The 14192-nt window shown below is 34.5% G+C and overlaps 1 protein-coding gene across 1 annotated transcript in view; it reads left to right on the forward strand.

Moving 5' to 3' along the window:
• The window catches only part of stet (stem cell tumor), a 502203-nt gene that overhangs the window by 131699 nt on the left and 356312 nt on the right, over nt 1-14192 (forward strand). The gene's annotated exons all lie outside the window — the stretch shown is intronic.

The following is a 14192-nucleotide window of genomic DNA, read 5'->3' on the forward strand; positions in this document are numbered from 1 at the left end:
GCGGCCACTACCACCCCCTTCCTTCATTGCACAACGCCGATTCCAGATTTCCTCTTTCCACCGCTGGCCATTATTTCTGTCCGCTCAGGAGAACATGAATCTATGTTTTTATACATAGTCGCGATTGAGAAATTGCAGCAAAGAAAACCGCGCTTATCCGGTGAACTGTGGGATACAATGAACACCTTTGTATTTTCTTTTTCCTGGCTGAGAAACAAGAAACGTCGATTTGTTAGCGGACTCTTTTATAGGGAAGTTGCAAAATGATTTCACTGATTTTGCGATCATTCTATTAAGACTTAATTATTAAGTCGTGCGTATGAAGTGTTGTATTTAAGGATAAGGATAAGGATTGGATTGCCTTGTTTTCGAGAAAGAATTATTTATTTAATTTCAATATATTCCATTTGAGTTTGTATACTTTTGACAGGAAGGTCGTAATTGATAACATTTTTTTCTTGTTTGGAACTTTGTTTTTAGAAGAAATTGAATTCATCTTTCGCGAAGTACTTGATTAAACCTGAATATAACAGATGTCGCTACTAGCTATTATTTCTGTACATTTTTGTACTTATAAATTATTGATACGTGCTATTAATTAAGTAATTTTAGTAATATACCATTTATTAAAATTACGCTACTGTAACTTTGTAATATTCATAATATTCATAATTTCTCTTTCAGTAACTTAGCGTTAACTGTTTCATGTGTTTTCACTTTCTCGATCAGTTAAATATAGCAGTTTACTTTAAAATAAAAAACACAAAAATATGGAATAAAATTAATGATAACAGTTTCTTTTAATACACTTACAGTTAATTAATGATAACTGTTCTTTCTAATGCACTGTAATCATTTTATGTGTAATTAAATTGCTGATGAACGTACATAAAACGTATCAAGTAATAACTTTATCATTACTAACCACAATTTGGAAATTCATCCACACATTTTCTTTCCTTATAACTAGCACTGGGGTGCTCCAGTTTCAGAGAATCTTGGATCAAAATTTTATAATTTTTTGATTTCAGGATTTTTGAATCTTTGAATTTTTTACCTTTCAAGCTTTAGAAGCTTTTAATTTTTGAATTTTTGAATTTATACGTTTTTACATTTTTGCAGTTTAGAATCTTGGAATGTTAGAATCTTCGAACCCTTAAATTTGTAGAATTTTATAATAATAAGGGGTTACAGCCTCCTTTCTTGACAAGAACCAAGCTCATCCTGGTCCGTACATAGTTACGCCAATGTTATACCGTTATGTCCAAATTTTACATGCTTTTCTGACTCATTCATATATTTTGTTACATTTGTAAAAATTATTTTTGATTTTGTCAGATAATATAAGTTTGCTTCAAATCTCTTAGCATAAACCCTTAACATAATATTACAATTATATTCTTGTAAGACAGGCTTCATCGTAGATTTCTACAAAAACACATTGTACTGCTCCCTAACTACATATTCTGTAGAGTGGTTAGCTGCTTCCCCTAAATTGTGGGGGCGTGCATCTGAAAGTAATCAGTTGTATTCATTAAACCCAATAAAATATAATTTGTATGCATCACCATAAACATTATCTCCACAATCTTATCAAACCTAGAAGGCCTTCAAGCCCCTATAAGTATCCAAAAAATAAGTATCCAATTTCCAATCCACTTTTGTAATTTTGTTAACGTCAATTATGACCTATAACATAAATATCTATAATATTAGAAAAAAAAAACAAAGGAAGCATCCGGGGATGTCTTATTGTTTTATATTGCTTCAACTAGAAAGCACGGGCTTTGTAGATTAAACCAGGAGAACCGTTCGTTTCCGGTTCGCTTGGAATTTTCCCTTGCGCGTTTGGATACGTCATAGTATTAACGATAAACGGAAGCTGGATATTGGTTCATACATATAAGCAGGAGCGCGAAGGGTGAACGGTAGATCGGTAAACGCACGGAACTCGTGCAAGATCGTTCCCTTTGGTTAACCGGACCGACGAGATCCGAGCCGGTCGTGAGAAGAGGCGAACGGAAGGAAGATTCGCGGTACACGACCGGCAGAGCGAGGGGGAGGTGGAGGGGGGCGAAAGTGGTGGGGGAAGACGGCGCACGGCAGGCGCGTGGCTCCCACGGGTCGCCTCGAGCCTCTGTTAGACCTTGAGAGGGAGAAGCAGCCGACGGCGTTCTCGGACACGTACGCCTTCATCAAAATTCCCTTCCCAGAGAAGCAATTTTTCCGCGAGTATTTTCTTTTTTAAAGCCGTCGCTTGACCGAACGCTCGGAAGGTTTAGGAAATCGAATTCTCCCTTAGATCACCGTTGAATTGTTTGTAATATAGGGAGAGCGGGGACGAAAATAACAATTTGATTTTGAAACCAAAATAGTATTCGGACATCGTTTAAAACAGAATATCTCATTTATAAATCGGACCAAATGATTTGAGGTTTTTTGAGAAGCTATACAAATTAATTTATATGCAATTGTAGTTAACACAAAACTATCTTTACAAAACTAAAATATTTATTGATTTAAATTATAATAATAAATTAAAAATGGAAAATTTGAAGTCAATTATTCGGTATTGCAATTGCAGAAGTTATAAAGAACGTTTTGGCTTCATGTACCCAATTTTTATATTCACTACATTGCACTCATTTTTCATTTTATTTGTTCGTATTGCAATTACGTTATTCTTGATTTTTCTCTTATTTTGAGTCATAGAATTATCCTGACCCCATTTGTATCATGAATTTTGGACCGCTTTGTATAGAGTGATCAAAAAGGAGGTTTATAACTTCTAAAATAGATAATACTTAGCAAATGAAGCGAGTCCTAAAAAAATGAATATTTTTAACCCTCGAACAGAGAAGCCTGGGTCAATCGTGATCCAAACTTAAAAAACATATACAAAAGTATTAACCTAGTTTTAAAAAAAACAGTACAATTCAAAAAACAAGAATAATATGAAATAAAACATTAAATTCGAATTGAGGCTCTCTCCATGGTCCGCCGTCCAAGGGTTGAAGTTATAATATTCTGTGGGCAAAAGAACTAAATTTAGTCGATACTGCAATTACTCTTTCTTAACGAAAAAACTATTTAATATCGTAAAATTAATTTTAACCATAGAAAAACAATTTGGCAATCCAACTTGTATGCTTCTGCTCTATATTTAAGGAACCGTATCAGCTGTTCCTGCGTATACCTTTGGCCAATAAAAGTAAAGCATATTGAAAGCGAAATGGGTTTCAATGGCAGCAGGTAACAAATGAATAAGGTAGCAATGTTAGCGCGAAGCTAATTGGCAAATTGGCGAAGGAAGAGACGAAAGAATCCGGCGAAGAAGGAAGCCGAGGGAACGGCTGTAAAGGTCGAGGCTAATTACTTTATCCGGACGTGCGGGTTAATGGTCGTCCGAAAGGTTAATGATCGTCGATGCCGAAACGAATGAATCTCTTCGAAAGGCCGTTTAGCCGATTCCCACTCGAACTCGCGTGAGTACTCACGCGTTATTAAATACCAGGCGATTGCCGGGCGTAAACTTCTCTTCCTCGTTCTTTCGCGACGAAAGAAAAGCTGCCTCCCTTCCAATCCGATTTCACCACTTACGAAACTGCGAAACTGTACAGCTACGAAACTCCGGCCGGGGATCCTTCTGGGATTTCCGAATTTTCAGCTGAATTTATGTATGCCTCGCGAAAATGACGGCTTAGCAAGTTTATTATTCGCTCGCAAAGTTTTAACCGACTAGGGACGAGGATTTTCTTGCGTGCGATGGATTAAAAGTGAACGAAGGAAGACGATAAGTTTTCCTCGGGAAATACGAAATTGGATGATCTGGATTGAATCATGCTAAATTATTAATCTGTATAAACGAGGGAATATTTTATTAAAGAAGAATATAAATTACCTGAATCTATTTTTTACTGTAGCTACCATTCGAATATTTAACACTTTACAGTCCTTTTGTGAACCAAGTGGACGAGCAGTATCTCGCATTATAATTTAATTGGGGCTAAAAATTGAGAGGAAAGTCCATATTAGCGGAGCCCTCGTAAATATAATACATTTAAATTGTGCTATTTTGATTACCTGTTGGTCCAACTGCAAAAGCTCAAAGGAATGAGCAGTGCTGACGTCGACATAAAATGAAAATTTCTGTTTTAGATGATGATACTTAAAAATCATCAAAATAGCTAAATCTGTTTATTTTTTAAATAATTACCTTAAGTTATATTAATTTTTGTTTAGTTTTAATATTTTTATTGCTACAGCCCTACCACTACTAATGCAGGATACTGATTATACTTTGGAAAATTTGAATTTGAATTTATCAATGGCTTTGTTTAAATTTTGGCGCGTTTTACTTTCATAACCTAAACTCGAGACGGACAGAAATAATTTTAGAGGTTATAATACGACTGTCACACCATATTGGCTTCTGTGTATAATTCGTCCAATGAATGGAGTCGCTAATCGCAGACAAAATCACCTGTTAAGTTAGATTAAGTTAGGTTAGTTTCTTTGACAGCCATTTTGGTACTCGCTTTCGCGGACCAATCAGGTCATCGATAGAAACAACATGGCGTCGTAACCTATAAAATACACTAAAAACGCTCAACTTTATATACACATAACTTTTAAACCGCTGGATCTATAAAGTTAAGACTTGCATTTTTAAGTTAAATAATTTTGTGTCTTCTAAAGTGAAATTTTACCGTGTTTATGGTAAAGATGAAGATAAAGTCCAACTGCTCAGTTTGGTTCAGTAATTTTTAAAATGTCTTTCATTTTTTTTCTTTCATCCTATCTCGACATGTCTACAGTTGATCTTCACATTCACTATGATTACAAGTATTCCTCTCAGAATAACAAGAAAACTCGATGTTTCACTGTTCGTTGACTAAATTTGATTTCACTAATACAAAGTCGAGGGTAGAACATTTCCCCAGATAGGTAGCGAAAAGAAGAATGAGAAAACTGAAGGATTCCTGAGGACATCCATTTATCCGTCTTTATGAAACGCAAGGATGAAAGAAGAAGAAGAAAAAGGGACAAAGGGATCAAACGACGTCGATTTAGTTCTTGGCTGTTCCTTTTCTCTCAACTTTCTTTTGCTCTCTTCCCCGGTTTCTGCCCTGTTACCATTAAAGGCCAGTTCTCAACGCTGTGTCCCGACGATCCTCGCAGACAGCTAAGATAAAATAACGTGACAGGTTAATTGAAAGCTCGTTTCGCCGATAAAATTTCGTTCTGACGAAAACGAAAGTCTCGAAAGATATTATTAATCGACTAAAAGGGAAGCCTGGTCTCTGTTTGTCCCCGTAGTATGAACGAAGCTTTATCCGGCCAGTCATGGAAAAACTATAGCTAACCAAGTCTCCCAATAACGCCTCGACGACGGAACCAGTCAGGAGTCATATAGAATTGGGAAAAATTACGATCCTGCAAATGAAATCCGAAACGAGACGTTCCTGTAACCACCGTCTGAAATTGTTCGACGGTTTGAAATACGAATGGGGACTCCTGATAACTTTCCGCAGAGGCCTATTACCCTCTACTGTACTTTTGCCAATACTAATCACGTTTCTCACGCTTATGATTTGTTAAAACATTCAATTATTTTGAAAATATTCTATTATGCTTTTTACCTCTCGCCTCTGTGCCGTCTCGATTGTTAGTGAAGTATTACACGTCAGCTTCGTGATAGTGGCACTTGTTAAGTTTTCGTTTCTTAGAAATTTCTTAATCTACAGCCTCAAGTGCGGACGTTGAATACCGTAGTGAAAATGGACATTTGTTGTGGGACGTATTGAACCTTTAATTATTAAGAATAGGAGAAGTTAATTTTTAAATTTCAAGCTTTCTATTTGCTATTTTACATTATTTCTGCAGTAGTGATATTATTGAAAGTAATGCTTTTCTATTCATTTCTTTTAATTATTCAAGCATGTATAATTTGCGGTTCTGGTCACCGGTGTCTCCCACAGCACTCACCGTGTTAATATACTGAAATTTGAAAAATATTAGAGATACTGACCAAATAGTATATTATTACTGTAATAAAATTCATTAATTTATATTTCAGAAAAGTAAAATAACACTTTTGTTATTTTCTAATAATGTCTGCTTTCAGTATAGCATTAAATTCACAGGATTAAGATACTGGCTAACCGACAATAATAAATTAATAGATAAAAAAATATCAATAGAAAATTTTTTCAAGTTCCAGCGGCGTATTGCTTCGCCTCTTAGAACCGATGAGACGAAAATTTTAGTATTCAAATTTTTACATTCTGTCCTATTAATCCATCGTCAAACGCTATTAAACTAACGTCCGTAACGATATAAATAAACATTTTCGTTCCATTTAGCCAAAAGATCGAACTTTAGTTGCGCTTCAAAATTTTTCCAAGTTCCAGCGGCGTATTGCTTCGCCTCTTAGAACCGATGAGACGAAAATTTTAACAATCACATTTTTTCATTCTGTACGACTAATTCATCGTTAAACGCTATTAAACTAACGTCCGTAACGATATAAATGAACATTTTCGTTCCATTTAGCCAAAAGATCGAACTTTAGTTGCGCTCCGAACTCAAAAATGATGAAAATGAAAAAGCTACAAAAGTCAAATGAAGGAGGAAAGAAAAGTGATTTGCTGAAGTAGCAAAAGAAATAAAAATAGCGAGATAGGTGATCTTGAAGCTCAGCGGATGGTCAATGGGCGATGAAGCACAGTTCTCTTCATGGGATCTTTATGGTTTAGGAACGTGTTCACCTATGTGGTCGTAGTATAATCGCGCATACCTGTCTATATTCATACAACTCGACGACAGAGAGACAAAGAAGTTAGAGAAGAGTAGGAGGATCAAGGTGGGCAGAGGAAGATCTTTCTTGGTTGTAAGCGGGCGTATCGTTGAGATCACCTTTGACCCATTCCGTATCTCTTCCATTCTCTTTCCTCTGCCGTATTCTTTCGCCTCTTCATTTTCGGTTTCCTCTTCCTCGTTGTGCTAGACGAATACGTTTCGTCGACGATCGCGCTGCCGATATCAATAATTATACCTCGCGTGCGCCTCTTCCTCCTCTTCGCGATTCTCTTTCTCATATTTTCCTCGAGTACTCTTGCAAAGACTCTTCAGACAAATACTTGGGCTTTAGGCCAACAATGTAGCTCTGCACGCTTTTGCATTCCTTCTTTATCGAAGACGTGTAGCTGTTAAATTAAAGAGGGAACGTTTAGCGGAATTCCTCGTACGAGTGACAGCAACTGAAATTTAAGTTATTCCATTGTGAATTCGAGGGGAATATTTTGAAATATTAACGGTATACCATGATATTGTTATTGTTAATATAGCGATGATTAAAATTTTCATTATTTCGGTCAAATTTGCAATGCTCCTTCTGCAAGCTCGTTTAAGGAGGTTGTTTCGTAGACCACGTGCCGATTTTTTCTGTTTTGGGTAAACCCCCTGCTTTCCTAATATTGGTTTTTTTACAAATTCATCAACTTTAAATGTGTTTTTGAAGTTAACACAGAGCTACTCACTTTGATAAGGTTTACTGTACAGTGAAAAGTTTTTAAATAAAAAAACATGTTAAATTTTATAGTTATACTTATATATGAGGCATTTATTTTGCTGTAAATCTAATATAAACATCTGGTCCTGTTTTAATTTAATCGATACTTCCAAATTTATGTTGTAATAACAGATGGATTGCGACCGTATATCACGTATAATCCTGAAAAGAAAACAACTGATAAATAAATTACGAACTTGGATGATAAATTTGGATCTCAGAGTTCTGATAAATCAAATTGATAACGTTCATATGTAACTATAATTCATTATTTGTTATACAGTGTCGTGGAAAGAATATTGACAGGCCATAAAAATATATGTTTTCGTTATTGAATAAAAAGCCTGGGAGAAATTTAATAAATTAGTTACTCTTCACTAATCAGAAGAAGTTCCAGGAGAATAACGCAATCTTATTGGTCGCGTTCCACCTTAGCTTACACGTACGTCGTGACGTATGATTGGTCGAAGCAGTCACATTTATTAATTAGGCTCGTGTAAAATCAAGGGGTCAATCGATATGTGCGTAGTACCCCGTCTTACCCCTCTGCTGTCTTACGAGATTTCTTATGATTGAAGGACAGTACGTATGTTAATTAGTACTACATAAAGAAATATAAGAAGTTGCCAAATTAGAACCATCCAAACGTTTTATAATCTGAGGTGGTAATGGAATGTTTCTTATCTCTTAAATTTGCATTTGCTAATGACATTATCTGCTAAAATGTATAAACACAGCAGTTGCAATTTTGAAAATTTTTAATTCAAGAATTAAGCTCGGGCGACCTCGGCAAAATTCGGGCAAGTTCGGCAAAATTCGCGTGAGCTCGGCAAAATTCGGGCGAACTCGGCAAAGTTCGGACGAGCTCGGCCGGTTTCCGAACTATACGAATGGGCTTCGGATGAACCTGTAATTTCGTACATCCCTACTATTAAGTTTGTGCTTAATTGCATGAAGTTTTTGTTAAGATAAATAAAAATGAATTTTAATAAATGTTTCCAATAATAAAAATAAAAATATACAAATGTAACAATTAATTTGGTATAAGTATCGATTCTACGGTAAAAAATCACTCTGGTGGAAAAGTAATTTTACCATCCAATAATTGTAATAAATGGAGGAACTAAAATTAGCCAAACCAAAAAAAAATTCGTTAATAAATGACGCAGGTGTAATTATGACGCCAGAGAAAAACTATCCTTCGTTTTCTAATCGTGAGCATATCCTCGGCTGCACGATTGTCCAAGAGTGCCGGTCTCGCGGCGTTGATTCCGTTAATAGCCTAACGTTTGTCGTGCTTAAGGACACCTTTCTTCCTCCTTTATTTTTACCGAGCTAATTACGATTGACATAACCGCCGGAGCTGCGTTTGGGAAAGTCACAATAGTGACTAAGCAGGAAAAGTCTTGTTGGCCTCGCTATACGCTCAGTTCAAGATGAACTTCCTGTCTGGTCTGTTGGATGTAATCTGTACTAGTAGAAATACTCTGCGTTGGTTGGGTATCTTTTAGATCTAGAATATTTGTAAATATTTCATAAAAACACTAATTTAACTTAAGTCTGTTGTTTTCTTCACTTACGCTTTCATTTTATGACATTTGAAACATATTATGATTGCATTATAAATGTGCAGGTACTGGAGATTTCGGGATCGGGCTAGGTCGGGAAAAATCGGGCGAGTTCCCGAAAGTATAGTATCTACTGGATCTTATTGAGATCCCTAAACTTTCAAACCTCGCGTGAAAATAGATATATCATTAATATCAGAATTTCAAAATCTATACTATACTTTATAATAACTGTACCTATATTATATTAAATAAAAATTGAATATATATATGGTAGGTTACTTTTGTGAGCTCACTCGATATCACCTGATCTCACTTGATTTCATTCGATTTCCCCCGATCTCGCCCGATCTCACCCGATCTCATCCGATTTCACTCGATCTCGTTCAATCTTGTCCGATCTTATCCAATTTCGCCCGATTTCACCCGATCTCATTCGATCTCACCCGGTCTTGCCCGACTTTCCCCGACTCAAGCCGATCTCCCTCGATTTCTCTCAACACGACCCGATCTTCGTGTACCCGTAATTTTGGGGAACCCGTACTTTCCTAGATTGCATGCTATATTTTTTCAAACTTTAAAACAATTTATTTTTAAGAAATGTAAAATAATCAAGTAAATATAAAATTGAAATTAAATTCAAAATTATAAGTAATACATATGGAAATGTAATATGGGTCACATAGTCTTAAAGAAAAATAATAGGTTTAATATCTATTGATAGCAAAAATGTGATTTATACAGAAGACAGTTTATGTCTTTATTTTTTTATTATTTGACTAGCAAGGAATGATCCCGGACTCGAAAATTCAAGAAATTATGAAACTTATGTAGGGGGTGAACATATGCAGGGGATGTCCACCTAATTAAAATGCAATTTTCGTCTGCTATCTGTTTTCGGTCTAAGGGTGTGAAAATCGCCCTTAAAATTTAAGCCGTTCTACAAAACCCTTGGGGATATCAAAATATTTCATAAGCAAAAGTTGTTCCTCTTAATGTACCTATATATAAGTTTTGAAATCATTCCTTGTAAATTAAATTCAGTACTGAATTTCACTATTGAAAGGTATTGAAGTATTGAGGTATCGACTTTATGTTGTTATAACATTGATAATATTTTGCTCACAATCGTTACAAGGATTTGAAAATTGTGTTACCTTTGACCGCCATTAGTACCGGATATAAAGTTATCTCTGCAAACTGGCGTTTCACATTTACGTCCTCTGATTTCGCGCGTGAAAAATGGCGCGAACACGTAAAAACGCGAAAATAAGCTGGCAGGATTTATTCGAAGGGAGGCTAGGAATTTTAAAGTTACACGGGATAAAAATCGCAATTGTTATTAACCTCTTAACTGTCGGCGAAAGAAATAATGACCCTCTGTGCTCGCTGTTGAAACTAGTTGACATTACACGCTTTTGTGCTCGCATCAGGGACTCTGCAACTTCCGTACGATGCTGTTATTTCACAACGTTGCAACAGTTTTATTTATAGGCAAGATTATTCGAAACAGAATTTATTTCCCTCTTTTCTTTTCCCTCCTTTTATGTTTGTTGTTTTAAATTTTTTAATGGCAGTACTTCTTTCCCAACGAAATGTTAAAATTTAGGAAATACAGATTTATTTCACTATGTGTTAGATTACTTTTATTATTTCTTGAAATGTGCATCTTTGCAGAGTAAAAGAATAACATTTTTAACGTAACGTTTTAAAACAATTGAATGAATAAAGAGTTATCAGTTTAAAGTTTGTGTTAAAAATGGATATTAATAGATTTTTCATTTTTAAATACAATAGATACTCGTTATATTGCTTTGTGACAATTTGACATCCATATGAATTGTAAAGAATACTAGAGCCACCCTCCATCACTATAGTTTATGAAAATGATTCGTTTCTATCTCCCCTTCCTTCTTTAAACGAGGGTTTGGGAGCTTGACAAATTTTCCTCTCCTACAGTCCTGTCTGTGGTAATGTAACAAGAGTCCACTGCGAATTTTCGAAATTCGGTTTTAAGTGATTAGTAGCCCCTACCTCACCTCCGAGTAATAAAATATATGAAAATATTATGTCATATTGTGAAAAACTTTTTAAATACATACCTAAATAGATATTAATTAATAAATTTTAAGTCTTGTATGAAACGTCCTCCCTAAAGTGGCTCTTGGATTTGTTACTATTAATGATTTTTACTTACAACCTTAATTATACCAAATTTAATTAACTTAAATTACTGATATTAATATACTTTGATTGTAAAGACAATGAAAAAACAATTTTTTTAAATTTGTCATTCTGGATTTCTTCTCGGATAAAAATTACCCCAAAAATTGTGTAAAATAGAAATTACAAATTTTATCTTTGGCGTGTATTTTACTGCTTCACGCAATATTTAACAAACAATATCTTCATTATTGGTCATTTCAATAATCTATTCATTCGAAAATTTAATATCGGTAATTTCATTGAAATATGGCATTATATCATCAATACTAAACTGGCTTTATGCAAGAAAACAAGCTAAAAGTGCAATATGCATGCATTTAACTGATCATAAATTAATTATAAACCGGTTACTGATCGTATGCACTTATGATTTATATTCAATCAAGTTTGGAAACAACCATGATTATATTTTAAAATATCAATGAAAACTCATGATTATTCAGTCATTAGAAAATAACCAATAATCAATCAATTACCATAACAATTAATTAATTTCTGCATAAAGGCTGGTTTTATTAGCATTTGCTTTATGTTGATAGCAGTTGCAGGTCTGAATTGAGTCAATTCAGGATTGGATTATGATTTCTGGGGCCCTGGTGCTATCAAACATTCAGGGATTTTTGGAATCCTGAAGTTTTGAAATTCTGGGATTTTAGAATTCTGAAATTTTAAAGATTTCTAATTCTGCAACGAGGAAAATCCGAAATTTTGAGATCCTAAAATTTTAGAATGGTGAAGGTTCTCATTTTTGGGGTTGGGCCAGTCCAAATTTCAATGGAGACCAAGCCCATCCTAGTTACCCCAATGCAATTATTGTTTACCCCGATAAAAATCAATACAGATTCTTACACAAACACGTTAACAACTTTTGTAACGTAAAATAAGGAACCTATGACCCGTGATTTTGAGGGCTTCCGTAGTTCTGCCGTTAATGAGAGAAAATCTTGCTCCTCGACAATCGTTCGAAAATAAAGCTAAATTGACATTTCTATAGAACACCTGACAATCAACTTCCAATTCTCCTGGTAGTGAATTGGCATCATTAAAAAAGTTGTAGAACCTTGATTGTCGTTTCAGCACTAAGTTGAACCTTTTTCAAAGAATTTTTTTATTCTTAGCAACATCCAAACAGCTGGACAAACGAATCCATCTGTCCAATACATCGCGACATCCGACACTGAATAGAAGGCATTGTACCACGACATTGTAACGACTCGATCGAACCAGTATCGTAACGGTCGAACGAGCTCGCAATGCCTGCGACTACCGCGAGAAATTGTTTCGCAAAGTAGTTCGCACAGGTGGTGCCGGATGATTCGGTCTTGGTTCCAGGCATTTCTATTCCCCTTCGTCTTCCTCACCTCGTTCTTCGCCGCTGTCGTCGTTCCAGTTCCTCTGCATCCTGCCTACCGTCTTCCTTGTTCTCATCATTGTTTAAAGCCAGACATGCTTGAATGTTTGATGGCGAGGATCAAAAGCTAAATGGAATTTTGATTATGATATTAAACTTAACCCTTAAGTGGTGAGGTAGTTTGTAAAGAACAATGAAATTTTTTAAATGGCTGTTTAATTTTCTTCTATAAAATATTTCAAATTATGAGGTTTATTTATTGCTCATGTATTTGCATGTTTTTATTAAATGGTTAATTGCACCGCGCATCATTAAGTAAGGGTTAAAAGATTAATCGAAATGAACCCTTGGATGACGGATTGCTAAGATATGTCACAGTTTTAATTTAATTTTAAACTTTCTTTTTTATTTTAGAGTAGACTCTTGGTATATTGCCATGTAAGCATTTTTATCTTCATACAACTGCTCTGGCGTTATCATAGTCTGTGAAGATGATACATTTCTATCTCTCCACCCTCTTTAAATGAGAACTTAAAAGGTTAACAAATTTTCTACTTCTTCAGCTTCGTTCGTGGCAATATAACAAGAATAAATGTTTAAATATTTTTTATATTTGACATCTTTCGTGTTCGTGGGAAATTTTAATAGTATTTAGGGTGCAGTGATATTTACTTATCTATTTCTATTATCTAACAATCGTTTCAGCTGTTTGAAATAGAAAGTTTCCAATTGCTGTTTGTTTATGAAAATTCAGACATTAATTAAATTTTATTCTTTTTATTTCTGTACCATGTATAAATGTTTATAGTTTTTTAAGGGAACATTCAAATTATGGCAAAGTTTCTAATAAATTTTTGAGATGTAATTAAAATTGTACAGTGATTATATTATATTGTACATTGATTGTATTATGTGTTGTCAAAATGATAGAGAAGAATACTTTCAGCATCGCTTCTGTCACTGGAATCTGCCCTTAAAACGTCTTGAGGAGAAAAGTATTTTGAATAAGTCCGCTTAATTTTGCCAAAAGGTTCCTAGAAAATAAAAATAAAAATAAAAATACCAGTCTGATACATCAATTTTGAGGACTGTGAAAATAATGAGCGCGGACACAATTTTTTTTTCTTAAACCTATATGAATTACATTCTCAAAATTGTTTTATTTCTTCAGAGACAAAGGACTTTTCGTATATTATGTTTCTAGTGCACTCTTTATGAAAATTTTATCGTTTTAGAGGAAACAAGGACTTTTTCAAAAAACACATCGATATGCAATAAAAATACAATTATAATAATTTCTTGTATTTCATTTTTTTTATCTCATTATAGAAATAAAATATTTAGTGTTTATTTGCTTATATTTACGAATGAAAACTTTCACTTTATAAATGGTATATTAATATCCACTTAATTTCTTTTTTTCTTGCCATGATCATAAAATATTCTTTTTATTTAGCATTAAGAGCTATGGAAC

Source organism: Osmia lignaria, chromosome 5, assembly GCF_051020975.1.
Source record: "Osmia lignaria lignaria isolate PbOS001 chromosome 5, iyOsmLign1, whole genome shotgun sequence".
Lineage (NCBI taxonomy): Eukaryota > Metazoa > Arthropoda > Insecta > Hymenoptera > Megachilidae > Osmia > Osmia lignaria.